Source organism: Anabrus simplex, chromosome 2, assembly GCF_040414725.1.
Source record: "Anabrus simplex isolate iqAnaSimp1 chromosome 2, ASM4041472v1, whole genome shotgun sequence".
NCBI lineage: Eukaryota > Metazoa > Arthropoda > Insecta > Orthoptera > Tettigoniidae > Anabrus > Anabrus simplex.
The window spans coordinates 983,504,960-983,522,599 of NC_090266.1; the positions used below are offsets into that span (position 1 = coordinate 983,504,960).

Sequence of the window (17,640 nt, forward strand, 5' to 3'; positions counted from 1 at the left end):
ACTCCGGATTTCTCTTGCTCTGAAGAAGAATCTGCTCTTTAAATAGTTGTAGACCCATTTAGAAATAATGTCCAAAGTATGTGCTATACAACAGCCAGCTCCTAACGACACAATTGAAATCGCCTCAATGGAGTCCATAAACTCGTAGAAAGTATTGCCACATATCAACCTGGAGAAGCTTACTCATTAATTTTCCTTTCAGTCTGGAAAAGAATGTAAAACATCCCTTTAGAAGGACATGTTCGAAACCTCATGCTACTGCTGTATCTGTAATCTTTTTATTTCCGTAAGAACTGAAAAACGACTTCCACTATCGTGACGTAGAGAACGGACACAGGATGTACACTTGATAAATTTTGAGGACTGCCTATTAACATACCCGGACACATGATAAACTAAACACTTCTCGATCGAAGGATCGGGAATTAGGCTCAACACCGGCACATCACTTTCCCACTCTTCAGTATTTAAGCAGTCCTGAAAAACAATTTTATTTTATTTTATGGAAGTTTTCACTGACTTCTTATACAGCCTTGTCGCACACTTTCACATCAATCAATCAATCAATACTGATCTGCATTTAGGGCAGTCGCCCAGGTGGCAGATTCCCTATCTGTTGCTTTCCTAGCCTTTTCCTAAATGATTTCAAAGAAATTGGAAAATTATTGAACGTCTCCCTTGGTAAGTTATTCCAATCCCTAACTCCCCTTCCTATAAATGAATATTTGCCCCAGTTTGTCCTCTTGAATTCCAACTTTATCTTCATATTGTGATCTTTCCTACTTTTATAAATGCCATTCAAACTTATTCGTCTACTAATGTCATTCCACGCCATCTCTCAGCTGACAGCTCGGAACATACCACATACCTTCCCTCCCACCAATAGCAGCCCCCCTCCAATAGTTACGTCAGCGCAAACAGATCCCCCTCCAGCACAAACCTTCAGCTATAACACACGTAGCAAGAAGTCTACTGTTGCAAATACTTCTAACTCATAAGGTTACAAGCTATCTTTGTCACCGTCAAATGGTAAGTGCACACGATTCTACTTCAATATTTTCAAATATCTTTTCACACAATTAACTCTATGTTTCTTGCTTCCTTTTACAGATTCCACTATTATATGATTTTTCAACTAGAATATCTACAAACTCACAATTTACAACATTTGAGCATTACTTCAAATTTTGAGATGGTCCATAGAGATCCTATTTGAAACTTCTTCAACTTCTATTCTACAACTTCATATCCTCAACGTGTTCTACAACTTCACCATATGCCTCTGACTTTTGTCTTTTATCTTCAAGATCATGATTAACTTCGGATCTCTCGACTAACTTTGACTTTTATTCTCTCTTTACTTTGATTATATACGATTTTTTGCCATCGTCTAATTATAACCGCCAGACTATCAACTTTATTTTTATGCAATCTTACTACTTGTTATATAACAATCTGTTGTTTTATCCATTGCACTTATTTTAGCAGCCTTCTAATGTTAATTTTGTTAATACTTCCACTATTATATCTCATCACATTGTATTTTTAAACCATCATTGTTATTTTTTGTTACGGAGTTTTCCGTGGTAGTTAGAGGTGAAAGAAGGTGCGGGGTGGTGAATAGGTCTCAGGCTACGACATTAAAGTGAATTTAAAATTTAACAAGGTTATATTTTCTTTTCAAAATCAAGAAATAACAAACATGGCAGGTACAGAGTAGCAAGGCAACAAAAGTACAATTACAGTATTTACAGGATTTGGGCTTCGAGCCCCGCGATCACAATCCTTGAGCAATCAGCTCAGTTTTACCACAAACACAAGTGTCAACAGAGGGGCGGAGAACCCCATTCATGCCTAGGAGCACTTGTTCCAAAATACACAGTAAGGCCTCCTTGAGGCGCGCAGAAAACAAAATTTTCGGGAAAAGAGCAACTTGCTCTCAAAATTCAGGCTTGTCAAAGGCCACACCTAATTCCACTTTCAAGCTGTCCTCTCAGGACATATACACAGGGGTAAAATACCCAACCTACTGAGGTCTGTTAAATGACAAGAAGGTTAATTACATGACCTCTAAATCAACAATTTGAGAGGAGGCGATTAGCACTCCTAATGTATTTGTTTCAAAACCTAATTTGGCTCTAGGCCACTGATGCAAGGGCTAATCCCATACTAAAGAGGTGACTTTAGAAATTGACAAATTTACATAATGTTAAGGAAGAATAGGTTGAGAAAACAAGTTCACCTCAAAACAATATGAGTGGGAGCTCGAGAGGGTTAAGCACTCTCTATCCCAATATGTAGTTTAAAAGATAGAATAGATACAAGTTCCTTTACATTTAAGGAAGGTTACATAATGGAAAAACTTCGGACCCGCCCCGAGAGTTAAACTGCTGAGCAAGCAAGAAAAGAAGTAATTAATCGGCCATTACCTGGTTGTTGACTGCCGCCGAAGAAAGAGGCGCTTCCCGCCCCCTGCTATGTACTTTACACACGAAAAGATGGAACAGAAGTGGCCCGGAGACCCTAAAATCAGCAGTTTATATACTCTCGCGGAAAGTTTGAGGCGTTAGGGGAATGAGAACACCCTCCCACAAACTCTTTATTGGGTAGGATACAGCAACATATTCAAGTTGGGGGAAGATACATCCGATTGGTCAGAAATTAATAAAAGATATTCGGGATTGGCTAAATACAAAACAAGGGGAAAGAGAGGGGTATACAGCCAACTTAAACAATAACAGAAAGAAATTTAACAAGAAACAAACTTTTGAAATAAAAATTTCTCCAAAAAAATAGTTCTTTCATGTCGCACTAGGGTGCACCATTGTAGTTTTTCAGTAGTGTCCTCTAGAAGAGAAAGTTCACACTTCTTACTACAAGCAAAACAAAAATACGTCGAAAATGACACAGTTCAAAAACTCCAAAATTTCCAGGTAGTGACATCTTCTGATAAAGTAGAAAATTAATACCGTAGATAAAGTTCAGACTTCCTCCAGCAGAGGAGTTTCAAGTGGCGCACATTTTTAAACTAGCGGCGTGGAGGTGTACCGCCCGGTACATTTTTAATGTTATTTTACTTCAAAACTCTTCAAGATTTTAAAATTCATTTCATTATTACATGTTATTTAGACGCTTATTTTTAATTTAAGGTTAAGACTATGGCTCATGAGGTCTTCAGGGAAGGCGAAACATGTACCACTATTAGTTAACAAATTTATGTATATTATCCAAGACGATTTTGTATTGATTAGGTGGTCTAATAAATAACTTAATGTTATTATTTCAATCACATACCACTTAGTCGAGCAGCTCTTCTTCTTTCTCTCAATTCTTCCCAACCCAAACTTTGCAACATTTTTGTAATGCTACTCTTTTGTCGGAAATCACCCAGAACAAATCGAGCTGCTTTTCTTTGGATTTTTTTCCAGTTCTTGAATCGGGTAATCCTGGTGAGGGTCCCATACACTGGAACCATACTCTAGTTGGGGTCTTACCAGAGATTTATATGCCCTCTCCTTTACATCCTTACTACAACCCCTAAACACCCTCATAACCATGTGCAGAGATCTGTACCCTTTATTTACAATCATATTTATGTGATTACCCCAATGAAGATCTTTCCTTATATTAACACCTAGATACTTACAATGATCCCCAAAAGGAACTTTCACCCCATCAATGCAGTAATTAAAACTGAGAGGACTTTTCCTATTTGTAAAACTCACAACCTGACTTTTAACCCCGTTTATCAACATACCATTGCCTGCTGTCTATCTCACAACATTTTCAAGGTCACGTTGCAGTTGCTCACAATCTTGTAACTTATTTATCACTCTATAGAGAATAACATCATCCGCAAAAAGCCTTACCTCCGATTCCACTCCTTAAAGGTCTGATAATACTGCCTTGAGGAATTCCCGTCTTAATTATTACAGGGTCAGATAGAGCTTCATCTACTCTAATTCTCTGAGATCTATTTTCTAGAAATATAGCAACCCATTCAGTCACTCTTTTGTCTAGCCCAATTGCACTCATTTTTGCCAGTAGTCTCCTGTGATCCACCCTATCAAATGCTTTAGACAGGTCAATCGCGATACAGTCCATTTGACCTCCAGAATCCAAGATATCTGCTATATCTTGCTGGAATCCTACAAGTTGAGCTTCAGTGGAATAACCTTTCCTAAAACCGAATTGCCTTCTATCGAACCAGTTATTAATTTCACAAACATGTCTAATATAATCAGAAAGAATGCCTTCCCAAAGCTTACATACAATGCATGTCAAACTTACTGGCCTGTCATTTTCAGCTTTATGTCTATCACCCTTTCCTTTATACACAGGGGCTACTATAGCAACTCTCCATTCACATACCGGCCAACATTCGCATCTGGTTTACAAAGGACATCGGCACGAATTCCTGCTTTACAGGAACATAGATATATTGTAGAAAATGCTAATTAAGAAAATCTATCGTTAAAGGAGGGTCATCCGAACTGAGTGAATGCATGATGCCAAAGTATCATTCCAATTGATCCTGAGTGAGTTATCCTGTTAATACATGTGCATAACCTCTTTCCCATACCCACTTGCTCATCTCTTATGTAGGCCTATTTTGAAGTATTACCATTAAGGATTCCATGGTCTTTAGGTTGTGACAGCACAGAAACTACTGAGTGGTATTGATTAATAACTGTTGGATTCAGAAGTTTGAATAAGTCAGTTTAAACTTTAATAAAGAGTGAATGGGTGCACCAATCTCAAATCTAATTGTACCACATTATAGCTCCATTCTTTCTCCATTTAACAGTGATATACAACCTTTTTTTCCCCTGTTTGTATCTGCAACTGTTGTAATCGGAACGAAAAAAGAATGTGCGCTTTGGCATTCTATTGACAAACCTCAAATTTAAAATTATGCAACATCAAAATGCATCATCTGAATGTGATAATATTTCTTTTTGTATCATAGCCTTAATTGTCCCAGAACAAGATTTCAAACTTGCAAGAGTTTATCACTGTAGCTTAAAGTTATCAGTTTAATTTGTAATGGTTTTCTCACTTCTGCAGAGTCTGTCAAAATTGTGGTTTACATGGTTAAGAGTGCTGCAGTTACTGTTTTCCTAATCTACGTTTATAGAAAACCTACTCGTATCCATAGAGCCCAGATTTTTATGCAAATAGATTTTTTTCCTTAGTGTGTGTCCATCTCAAAAATCAATATATACGTGAATCAAACTAATATAATATTACATTTTAACAATATATTTTACACAAATCTATGTACTTTAAAGATAATAACACATTTATATCCACTACAAAATTATTTTAAATAAATGCCTTGTACAGAGAATTATAATTTTTAAAAACTATAATATCAGTGAGGGATGCACAAAATTCTTAGTCCCCATTTGCATTGGCAATGTGTTGAATGTGTAGAATGCATGCCTGCCCAACTGAAATGTCTGCTTTCTCCCTTTCAACATGCTGTTAATACAAGTTTCTTCTGTTTCCAAACCGCAGGGAGAACCAAAGTGATCCGACCCAACCCATTGTGACCTTAATATTGTCATTGCCACACGGTACTTCGTAGCTGACTGTCAAGTCAAGTCAGCAAGTCTGTGTGCAACAATCTCAAGTACTTAAGCTAGCAGAGTTATATGAGTTATTTTCCTGCCTGTTTAGGAGTAAAGAGTATCATAATAGGGTAAAACGAGTGGGTATTCTAAGTAATATATGTCTCTCTCCATAATATTCAGCGTAACACCACCCATGCTGAAATAAAAAGCATAAATGGCATGCAGTTGGGGGAGAAAGCATCAGCGAAAAAATCCAATGGAAGTGGCATTGGGACAAATAATAATAATAATAATAATAATAATGGCGCGTGGCCTCCGGAGAGGCCTGGTCCAGGTCTTTTGATTTGACCCCCGTAGGCGACCTGCGCATCGTGGTGAGGATGAAATGATGAACAAGACAGCATATACACGCAGTCCCTGTGTCAGGGGAATTAACCAATTATGGTTAAAATTCCCAACTCTGCCGGGAATCGACCTGGGACCCCTGTGACCAAAGGCCAGCACGCTAACCATGTAGCCATGGAGCCAGACATTGGGACAAATGATATCTACATACCAAAGTTGTTACATATCTGTGACACACTTCAGGAAACCATGCCTTAAGTCGAGTGACAAAATTTTATGCTACAAAAGAAAAAGGCGGAAAGGGCAAGAAGTATCAATTTTTAGATTTGAGTGCCATCTGTTAGTTTGATCCTTGAACTGTGTGATGAAAGGAGTGACACTGATGTGACCATACAGAAAAGTCTTCAAAATGACCGTGGAAGTAAGCTGTGCAGTCTAACAAAACCATATCTTGAGTAGCAGTGGGAATTTAACATTGGCAGCTTAAGGTATGGTTTCTCAATAAAGTTCTTGGCTTTTGAGACCGGGCCAGGGTAATTAGAACATTATCATATAAATACCATATGTAGGAAAATAAATTACAAAATTGATAGGGCAGTTAGAAAAAACTCTTGCACAAAGTGAGTGACACTTTATAATGTGTGGGAATGCAGAAATATCATTAATTTTTTTTTGGAATTTATAGTGTTCTAATTACCCCATGTTCTAATTACCCCTGTTCGCCTACAGGTAAAGACATTTACTTGACTGCATATTTTGTAACTGGTAATTTTAACACAGGAGGCTGGTCATAGGTGTTGTGGTTTATTTCTTCATGCTGACAAGTGTGTCGTACAAAATAAATATAACATTACTACGTGAAGAGTTATGTCAGGTTTACATGAAGAAATAATGATTTCATTTCTGTCAGTGGATCATACAAATATTTTTTTGTGGCTGGACATTTGGTCTTATGAAAAGGAAGTACGAAACATGTCATTCTTTGTTTAATGCTGTGTTTTTCTATTCCGTGTTTAATGTGCTTTTTTACAGGTATGTTATAGTGTAATATTTATATTTAACTTGTGTGTTCGACAGACTGAAAAGCTTTTAAGTTACATTTAGGGTACATTATCAGAAGCCTTTTCTTAATAAAGTAATGTCATCACCTATCTTTTCTCTATTCCTAAAGTTTTCCCATTAACAGCCTCATGCTAATGATGGGGGTCTCATTCTCTTTTCTAGTACACTTTCAATTATTTTTACTATCTGAGATATGTGTATAATTCCTCGATATTTATCACATATCTTCTTGTACCCTTTCTTAAATATAGATATTATTACTCCTCTACTCTTGTCATTTGGTACAGATTTTTCCCTACAAATACAACTAAATAGCCTATACAACCATTGTAGACCAACAGGTCCTGCTACTTTTATCATTTACATGTGCAGTTCATTCAGTCCCATTGCTTTTCCCACTTTCATTCGTTTGACAGCAGTTTTCACTTATTCCATTATGATTTCACTCTTAGATTCTGTCTCCTCACGCTGTGCCTCCATCATCTAATCTACACCCCTTCTCACATTCAGGAGTTCATCAAAGTGATTTCATCTTTTCTTGATCCCTTCTGTTTGTGTTATTATCTCTCCTTCATTCCCCTTTTACATGCTTTGTGTAGAATATTCCTTTTCTCTTCCTTCTTACAAGTCTGTACAGCATCCTTTTACTGCTATACACATAATCTTCCAACTCTCGTATAAATCCTTATCAGCTTTTATTCACTTATTACTTTCTTACACCTTTTTTCATTTTCTGATATTTTCTTCTACTGTCTCCCGTTTTATCCCTATTCCATAATTGCCAAGCTTTCTTATATTTCACTGCTTCCTTTACTCTCTCATTCTATCATGGAGGACTCTTTCAACTATTCTGCCACAAGCATTCTCTGCACAGCTTCCAAATGCCTTCTTGTACATACCTCATTCCACTTCCACAATCTCCACCTCAGTTCTAGGTATGTGTTTTCATTTACTTCCATATCTTTGATTTTCTATACTTTTTTCTTATCCGTTATTTCTTTAATTTTCACTTTTTTTCTACTGTTTTTTTGCTACCACTACTCTGTGGTCTCCATCAGTGGCTATTTCTTGCAAGGCTGTTACAGCTAATGTCTGTCTACAATTTGCTCTTTCCACCAAGAAGTAATCAATTTTTGTCTTTGTCCTTCTGTTTCTCTGTCCATATCTTGTAATCTTTTTACTATTCTTCTTCCTGAACCACGTATTGCCCACTCTTGACCCATTTCTCACACAAAAATCCACCAAATGTCCATATCTAAAGTATCCAGTTACTTCTTTCATTCCTTTTCTGTCACATCACACCATTGCATTAAAAATCTTCCATGACAGTCACTTCCATATATATCTTTCTCCTATTGAGCTCGATAGCTGCAGTCACTTAACTGTGGCCAGTATCCAGTATTTGGGAGATAGTGTGTTTGAACCCCACTGTCGGCAGCCCTGAAGATGGTTTTCCGAGGTTTCCCATTTTCACACCACGCAAATGCTGGGGCTATACCTTAATTAAGGCCACGGCCGCCTCCTTCCCAGTCCAAGCCCTTTCCTGTCCCATTGTCGCCGTAGCTCCAGTGTCTCCGGAATTTATACACTTGGTTGAAATCCTTTACTCCATTCTCTGTCCTTAACTGTATCAAGTCATCATTCTATCACTTATGTAGTCCACTTTATCTACATACTCATCTAAGATCTTGTTTATTATCCCCACTCGATTCTTTGTCATATGTCCTACACTCCAGTAGAGAGTGTATCCTCACTCATTCCCATCATATCATTAATCTCCTTCTCCATAAAATCAGTCACTTCTTCTGACCTTCCAGTCAGTGACACTAGGTTGATTATTTGACAATATGGACTAATTAATATTGTTCAGTTATGTTATTCAGCGTGCTGCTATGTCATGCAGTCAGAATCTTTAAAAGAAAATCAACTCTATCATACACTAAAAAATATTTATGATGGAAAGAACATGAAGAGTCTACTGCAAAAATGATGGATGTCACTTTTTCATTGAAAATGAGCTAAGGGTACCATTATATTCTTTATATGGCATAGAATATGTTGTTAAAAGGCGAAGTCAAAATCGTGGATAGTGCATGAAATATGAGGAAAAGAAAATTTGGTATTCACTGCAAGAATGGTATATGTCATTAGTATACAATGCAAGAATAATGGTAGTCATTTTATTCCCACGATTCATTGTGTCTTTTCCAGTGTTGTTATTGATAATGAAGTCTGTTGGTTTGTGACACATTCTTCTGCATAGTGGACATTTCCTGTGTTTTGCTTATTATTTTGTTAAGTGCAAAATATATTATTACTATGAGCGATAATCCTGAAACTGATTCTGATGTGGTGTGTGGGACAAACAGTGAAAACAACACAAAGAAGAGGTTAAAGCATGGCAGAATGCCTGATGTCATGAAGAAGATGATGATGTTATGTACACATGAATCTGGGCCTGACTGTGAATGCAAAAGACTTGAGTGATTTGAAACCGTATCTGAAGTGGAAAGAAATCATATAATTAAAGGGTTTAATGAAATGGCGTCCTATGATGAACAACATGCCTTCTTTTGGTTATTGGTGAGTTCTTTGAAACCTGATGAAAAGACTGATTTGGAATCACAACTACAAAAGCTTGAAATAGATCAGAATGTTTACAATCTAACAGCTGACACGTTCTGTGTAAGGAAAAGAGATGCGAGAAAATCAAGCATGAAAAAGGAAGATCACGACTCAATCACAATGGATTTTCAGAAAAACCTACACATGCCAAATATCTCTAATAATGATGTTTACTGCAGGAGACAGCTGTCATGGTATTCCTTCAACATCCATGTTTTATCAGTATCTGAATCATTTTTCTGCTGTTACCCTGAGACTGTAGGAGGGAAGGATTCTTATTAGGTTGTGTTAATGCTCCATAACTTCATTTTTACAAAACTTGATACTAAGGTTAAACACCTGGAAATTTTTTGTGACTCATGCAGGGAGCAGAATAAGAACTACACAGTGTTCAGGTTTTTACATTATGTAGTATCAGTTGCAAAAAGACTGGAAGCAATCAAAGTCACTTTCCAAACACAGGGACATTCTTACCTCGAATGTTATCGTAACATGACCCTAATATACACAAAATCATACGCAGAATTGCCAGAAGACTGGATTCACGTGTTTCAATCTTCCCTAGTGAAACCATCGCCTTTTCAAGTTATCGATGTAGACCAGGTACTCCTGCAAAGCTGGACCTTATTTTAGCAGCTTATGTTCAAAAAGATATATCCCTTTCCCTCAAACTATCAGGCAGATACTGTTTGAAGCAGGTCACACTCACCTAGTACGGCAACGGTGCCTGGCAATCAAGTGTAGTAAGGTCTGTCAATCCCATAAGGAGCCAGGAATTTGTAGCAGGCGAATTTCTCCTTCCTGGTCTCCTATATAAAGGACAGCGACCAATTTCTCAGGAGAAATACAGAGACCAGTAACATTTGGCTCAATTCTGTGGTCCAAAAGGCAGAGATTTCTTCATCTCACTTCCACATAACTAAGTTCTAAAAGACTTTACACCATGTGATTTTTTTAAATTATATCGTCCAAGAATAGAACATAGCCTTATAAAAGCTAATTCATTTATTGTAAACTTGATAACTAATTTAACACCATTAAATTACTTGTGAAAATGTAATGAGAGTTACAAATGGACACACTTACTTCTTCAATGAGATGTAACATTCAGCGTTTTTGTGCTTTTCATTTTGCACTTAATCCAAAAATATCACTCTATGTGAGGTTCATTTTTACTGGATTCATTGTGTACCCTGTTTATATACTCAGTATTAGTTTATGAATGGAATTATGAGTCTTCGCTTTTATATTTTCATTTTCTGGGAAAGTGCATCCAAATGACATCCATCATTTTTGCAGTGGACTCTTCGCATGTAAAATTCTCAGTATATTCAAACTTTGTCATGTACAGATTGATACATAATTTGATGGGCTTAGAAGATAAGTATTATATGCAATTAAGGGGTACAGTTTGATTGGCTGTATTGCTTGAGATATTTTGAACTTTAAGCATGAAGGAGATCTCCTAGTCAAGATAAATTTTTGTCAGTGGAGTCAATATTTTAATGGTTTTTGTTTCAACACATACGGTAATTCTATCAAAAGAAAACTGTTTTACAGGAATTATTTTGCAAAAACTAATAATTTTAAGCCAAATTGGTTACTCCTGCAATGGCCACAGAACATGAAGACACTCGTAGTGTTTTTGAGATGCTTTCCATTTATCACAAATGCTAAAAGCTAGGCACTTAAGTTAAAATGGGTTTGAACATTTATTTTAGAAATTCTGACAGTGATCTCTGGGTATTCAGTGCATTTTGCTTAGCAGTATTTAGTGTATTATAAAAACATAAAACTCACTTGAGGTCTGTCATTTGTAAAGACCTGTATAAAATTTACCTCCAATAAATAGAAATGAAATACTTCATGGTTAATGTCTTTTGTGTGATGTAATTAAAGAATAAAAGGATCATGACAGTCAAATATTACTATCCCCTGGTAATTGATTTCAAAAATTGTGATGTGTAATTTGACTAAAATAATCTGAATTATAACCAAAACAGTAAATGGTGTCTAGTTGCCACGCATAATACCATAGTGTACAAGCTGGACAATAATTGATTATATTGTATTTGTCAAATATATATATATTTAATGAATATTGAATTTTCACGACCACATTGTAATCGAAAGCGACTTTCAACCTATTAGGTCGTGTTACGTACATTTAGTACGTGTTGAAGAGATGTTGAGTACAGAACAAAAATGGCCAACCAGACACCAGTGGGATCTGAACCCACAACCTCCCGATTTTGCGTCGGTTGCTCTACCAATTGAGCTATGGTGGCCTAGGCCATCTTCGTTCTGTTGGAAAGGATCTAAGCTACAGGTATGGTACACTACCATCACACTGTAGAGTGCGTTTAAGTTGCCCGTTGAGGGCCAAGTCAATGAATATTGAATTTTCACGACCACATTGTAATCGAAAGCGACTTTCAACCTATTAGGTCGTGTTACGTACATTTAGTACGTGTTGAAGAGATGTTAAGTACAGAACAAAAATGGCAAGTCGCTTTCGATTACAATGTGGTCGTGAAAATTCAATATTCATTGACTTGGCCCTCAACGGGCAACTTAAACGCACTCTACAGTGTGATGGTAGTGTACCATACCTGTAGCTTAGATCCTTTCCAACAGAACAAAGATGGCCTAGGCCACCATAGCTCAATTGGTAGAGCAGGCGACGCAAAATCGGGAGGTTGTGGGTTCGGATCCCACTGGTGTCTGGTTGGCCATTTTTGTTCTGTACCTAACATCTCTTCAACACGTACTAAATGTACGTAACACGACCTAATAGGTTGAAAGTCGCTTTCGATTATATATATTTACTTTTTTAAATGTTTATACTAGATGTTCTTGTATTACAGTGAGTCCACCTATAATTGGGGTTATCTTGCTTGGTGGTTTTACTTGTGTCCTTGGTTCATCGACTGGTGTGATTCAGTTCTCCTAACTGATGCAACCTTAATCTACTCTAATCTGTTTGTTGTGCCATTCATATGTTTGCCTACTGCTACCATTCTTGCCCTGTATACTTTCTTCTAAATCTAATTGAACAAGTCCTAGGTGTCTCTAGATTGTCGTATGAACGTGCTGTATATCTTCTGTCACATCACACCATTGCATTGAAGTCTTCCATGACAGTCACTTCCATATATTTCTATCTCCAGTATCACCAGAATTTATACACTTGGTTGAAATCCTTTACTCAATTCTCTGTCCTTAACTGTATCAAGTCATCATTCTATCACTTACGTAGTCCACCTCATCTATATACTCATCCACCAGATTATTCTCCTCTCACGAACTTGATTGCATCTCTTAATTAGTGATCCATTTTGCTTTTAACATTCTCGTATAGCACCAAATTTCAAAGACTTTGTTCTCTTTCTCTTCCAAGTATTATCCATATTTCCCTTCCATACAATGGCACACACCACATTGTCCTCAGAATCATCTTGATAGTATGCATCTCAATGTTTGATGTGAACAAGTTGTTCTTTTTTTTTTTTTTTTTTTTTTTTTTCCTTGCTTGGGCTAGTCTGCATTTTTATCATTCTTACTTCTGCCATCGTTGGATAATTGGTTATTTTAGTACCCAGATAACTATATACACTTCTTCTGATTTTTTGACCAATAAACTCATCGCTAAGCCTGTTAAAACAACTTTTTACATTTCAGTTCCTAGTCTGATGTTTCCTGTATCACTTGGCATCATTCAGCTGCATTCCATTACTTTTGTTCTAGATTTATTTATTTTTAATCTTGTATTGCTTTCTGACCGTGCTTGTACCTTTCAGCAATTTCTCCAGCACCTTGTAGACGCTGATAAAATGGCATTTTCATTCACAGATCTTGGAGTTTTGATTTTGTTTACTGCCTCTTCTAGACAAACATTAAAAATTAATGGGACAAACTGTAACCCTGTCTTACACCTTTCTGGTTCGTTGCTGTGTCATTGATACCTTTTTAAATGAAAATCCTCAGCCTGCTTTCCAGTCATTTGACCGTGTCAGGAATGGAATGAATGAAGCCTCCATCTAGCGGCGAGGATAGAAATTGTGCTGGCTGCCGAAGCCTGTTGCACTCCTCTGGGGGAATGATTGACAAATGAAATGATATTGGAGAGTGTTGCTGGAATGAAAGATGACAGGGAAAACCGGAGTACCCGGAGAAAACCTGTCCCGTCTCCGCTTTGTCCAGCACAAATTTCACATGGAATGACCGGGATTTGAACCACGGTATCCAGCGATGAGAGACCGGCATGCTGCCGCCTGAGCCACGGAGGCTTTTTACATAAAGATTAAATACATTAAATGTACTATTTTTATTAACTCATTTGTTTTTTTCTCGGACATGGCAGCGGAGCAGTCAAAGGCAAAGCATAGACCAAAATGTATTCCACAGTTAAACTATGTTATTGTAGAACTGTTTGTTTTGACATTGTGACATGTAGCACTCAGAAGTTGAGGAAATATCCTTTTTTTCTCGACTGTCCGAAGACGAGGCCCACCATAATATATGTTCTTTTGTGGTCATTGTAGGCCAGAAAATGGAGGGGTTTGTTTGTCTTTTTTTCTTTTTTGGCTTATTGTCCTGTTTAGCCTTTTTTAGGTCTTAACACTTTTTTTTTTTTTTTTTTTTTTTTGCAACTCCACCTTCTTTCAACTACATTTTTACTGCCCATTCTCAATTCAAATCGTCATCAGTTCATCCGTTATCTCTTCAACATCTTTTCCCTAGTATATAATAATAATAATAATAATAATAATAATAATAATAATAATAATGGCCCCCGAAGAGACCTGGTGTAGGTCTCTTGAGTTGACACCAAATAGGCGACCTGCGTGTCTATGAGGATGGGACCTTATCTGTTGTGAATTCTAATGCTGAAGATGAGAGAGAGAGAGACAATTACACAGTCTCTGAGCCATTGGAATTAACCAATGAAGGTTAAAATCCGCAATCCAGACGGGAATTGAATCCAGGACCCCCTGGTACAAAGGCCTGCATGCTAACCATTTAGCTGTGAGGACTGTTTTTCACTAGTAATTACATATAAATGAAATGGCGTATGACTTTTAGTGCTGGGAGTGTCCGAGGACATGTTTGGTCCGCCAGGTGCAGGTCTTTTGATTTGACTCCCGTAGGCGACCTGCACGTCGTGATGAGGATGAATTGATGATGAAGACGACGCATACACCCAGCCCTCGAGCCAGTGAAATTAACCAATGATGGTTAAAATTCCCAACCCTGCCGGGAATCAAACCTGGGACCCCTATGAACAAATGCCAACACGCTAACCATTTAGCCATGGAGCCAGACAGTAAATACATGTATTTGAACCGTCTCTGAAAAGGAGAGAAAATGAAATGAAAAAGTGAAACTAGTGCTTGAAAAAAACAGGGGTATCAAATTATGTGCAAGATATGTGAAATAAAGAAAGGAGAAAATTTTGATGTGAGTGTTTTTGAAGTCGAAGATCCCACTTGCTTCAAGTGTGATGTAGAGGGAAGTTTCTCAATGTTTTGCAACATACTGGATGATCCTTTACACCTAAGAACCTGGAGATGACTATTGTGATATACTGCAAAGCCAACTAAGATTCCGAATTCCAATTTTGTAACCCTAGTTTGGTTAAATAAGCCAAATATGATTCCAGCTGTACTAATTTAAATTTCTTTCTCCAGGATGTTCATTGCGGGTTTGCCGAATTCATTCTGGGTGGAAGAAGAAAATGTTTCATTTTAAATTCTGCAAATGCTATTTTTTGACAAACACAGAATTCTTTTTTAGATTATGTTAATCTTAAAATATACAGTAGAACCCTGTTTATCTGAAATAAAGGGGGCAGAGCCACTTTGGTTGACGCGTTTTTTCGGATGACACATGGTAAATATTTTCGGAAGTTTAATGTCAAAATAAAAATACATAAACTCCGTTAAGCAAAGGTGCATACTGTATATTAACATTACATTTTTTACATAATATCACTTTTTGTATAAAATCAGTGATATTCTTCTGAATTTTCTTGGTGCAGCGCTGTCGTGCAGCTATATCACGTCACCGTTTAATCAGCAATACATCAGCTGGTGTACGTTCATTGCTTTGTTCAACAAAGCGCTAAGCAATCTGATACAATGAAACATTTTTTGTTACTACTGAACTAAATACTGTATATAGTAATTTTATTACAGTACTGTAATTAAAGCGTATGGTGCTGCATTTTAATAAAAAATTCGAAATCAATCTTACCTCCAGTGCATTAAAATTCATCATCTAATGCAGTTCGATTCTCAGAACTGCTATTGTTAAGGTCGGAGTCGTCTGCATAATCTTAATTTTTCTTGCTACATGCTTTACGTCGCACCGACACACATAGATCTTATGGTGACGATGGGACAGGAAAGGCCTAGGAATGGGAAGGAAGCGGCCATGGCCTTAATTAAGGTACAGCCCCAGCATTTACCTGGTGTGAAAATGGGAAACCACGGAAAACCATCTTCAGGGCTGCCGACAGTGGGGTTCAAACCCACTATCTCCCGGATACGAGCTCACAGCTGCGCGTTCCTAACCACACGGCCAACTTGCCCGGTGCATAATCTTCATGATGATTAATACAGTAATATGTAATAATAATAATAATAATCACTCCTCTTGTTCAAGAAAAAATGTATCATGGAATGAACTAGAGGGTAAGAAACAGTTTTGTTTTATGCTACACGTGCATTCTGGCATAAGTCATAATACAGTATAAAAATAGGGTTTGCGTAGTAGCTCACAGCATATATAGCAAGATAATTACTAATATCGATGGCTAAGAACAAGAGGGTAAAAACAAAATATTAAAATACAATTTTTCCAGAGCATTTCGATTAAGCTGGGTTCCGGTTAAGCGGGGTTCTACTGTATAATATATATTTCACTCATATTTTTGTACTGAATGTTGCATACCACCAGAATTTTGCATTTTAAAATATTATATTCATTAAATGTGTATCTAAAAATATGAATGAATTTGGATTGCATTTCTACATTCTTTTTGCCCATTTTAAGGACCTTTTTATTTTTTGGTCGTTTTATAGGCCTTTTTAGGCAATTTATAGGTTTCCAACTTTCTAGCCCTATTGATATGTTGTGTGTATTAATACTACTTGAGTATAAGAAGATTCTTTTCTATTTATACTTTGCACCAATACAGACAGTTCTTATGGTGACAGTGTAATAGGAAATTGCTAGGAATGGGAAGGAAGCGACCAGGAACTTTATTAAGGTACATCCCTAGCATTTTCCTGGTGTGAAAAGGGGAAACAATGGAAAACCAGCTTCAGGGCTGCAGACAGTGGGGCAGTATAAATAAGATCAGTTTAAGTTGTTGATGTGGTGTTATTTTGTTCTTCTCATGCTGCGAATGTATTAATCATTTTAGATCATTGACTGCGGGTTTTGCTGTGACTGGTTTTGTACAGATATTGGAGATTTATATATATATATTTTGCTAGTGATACATTCTCATACCTGTACATCTTTTGTTTCATGTGTACTATCGGGAATTGAAGTAGTTAGTCCCTACTACAAGTACTTACGTGTTGAGGGAACCAAAATGCTAAGTTCCATCCTTAAATTGGAAGCTTTTATCAAATCTGGAATACATTCTTAGTGGCCCAGATAAAAATGTCTATAGAATTCATGACTCTCTCCTATTGGCAGTTACTTGCATTATGTAGTTGTACACAGCTTAAATAAGGTGGAACATTACACCACCCTCCAAAGAAAGTAGATTGGACTTTGGAATAAGATGCTCTGTGTTTTAAATTCATGAGAGTCAAAATTTTACCTTGACCTCATTGATATGTTATAGTGAGAGACTATTTACCTGTCTGGGCTCTCAGGAACATTGCAGCAAATGAGTTGTTTGAAGCAGAATGCACATGCTCTTTTCTGGGAATAAGTACTTGTTTTTATGTACCATGTTTCATGGTTCATTCTTTGGCACTGTTTCCCAGTTGTAGGAAATGTTTTATTTTGAAGT

General features: G+C 37.0%; 1 protein-coding gene and 1 non-coding gene across 5 annotated transcripts in view; one reads left to right on the forward strand and one right to left on the reverse strand.

Annotated features, from left to right (window-relative positions):
* BckdhA (Branched chain keto acid dehydrogenase E1 subunit alpha) overlaps window positions 1-17,640 on the forward strand; it is a 336,705-nt gene that overhangs the window by 16,905 nt on the left and 302,160 nt on the right. The gene's annotated exons all lie outside the window — the stretch shown is intronic.
* Window positions 11,824-11,897, reverse strand: TRNAL-CAA (transfer RNA leucine (anticodon CAA)). The gene has a single exon. It is a non-coding gene; the product is annotated as a tRNA-Leu (tRNA).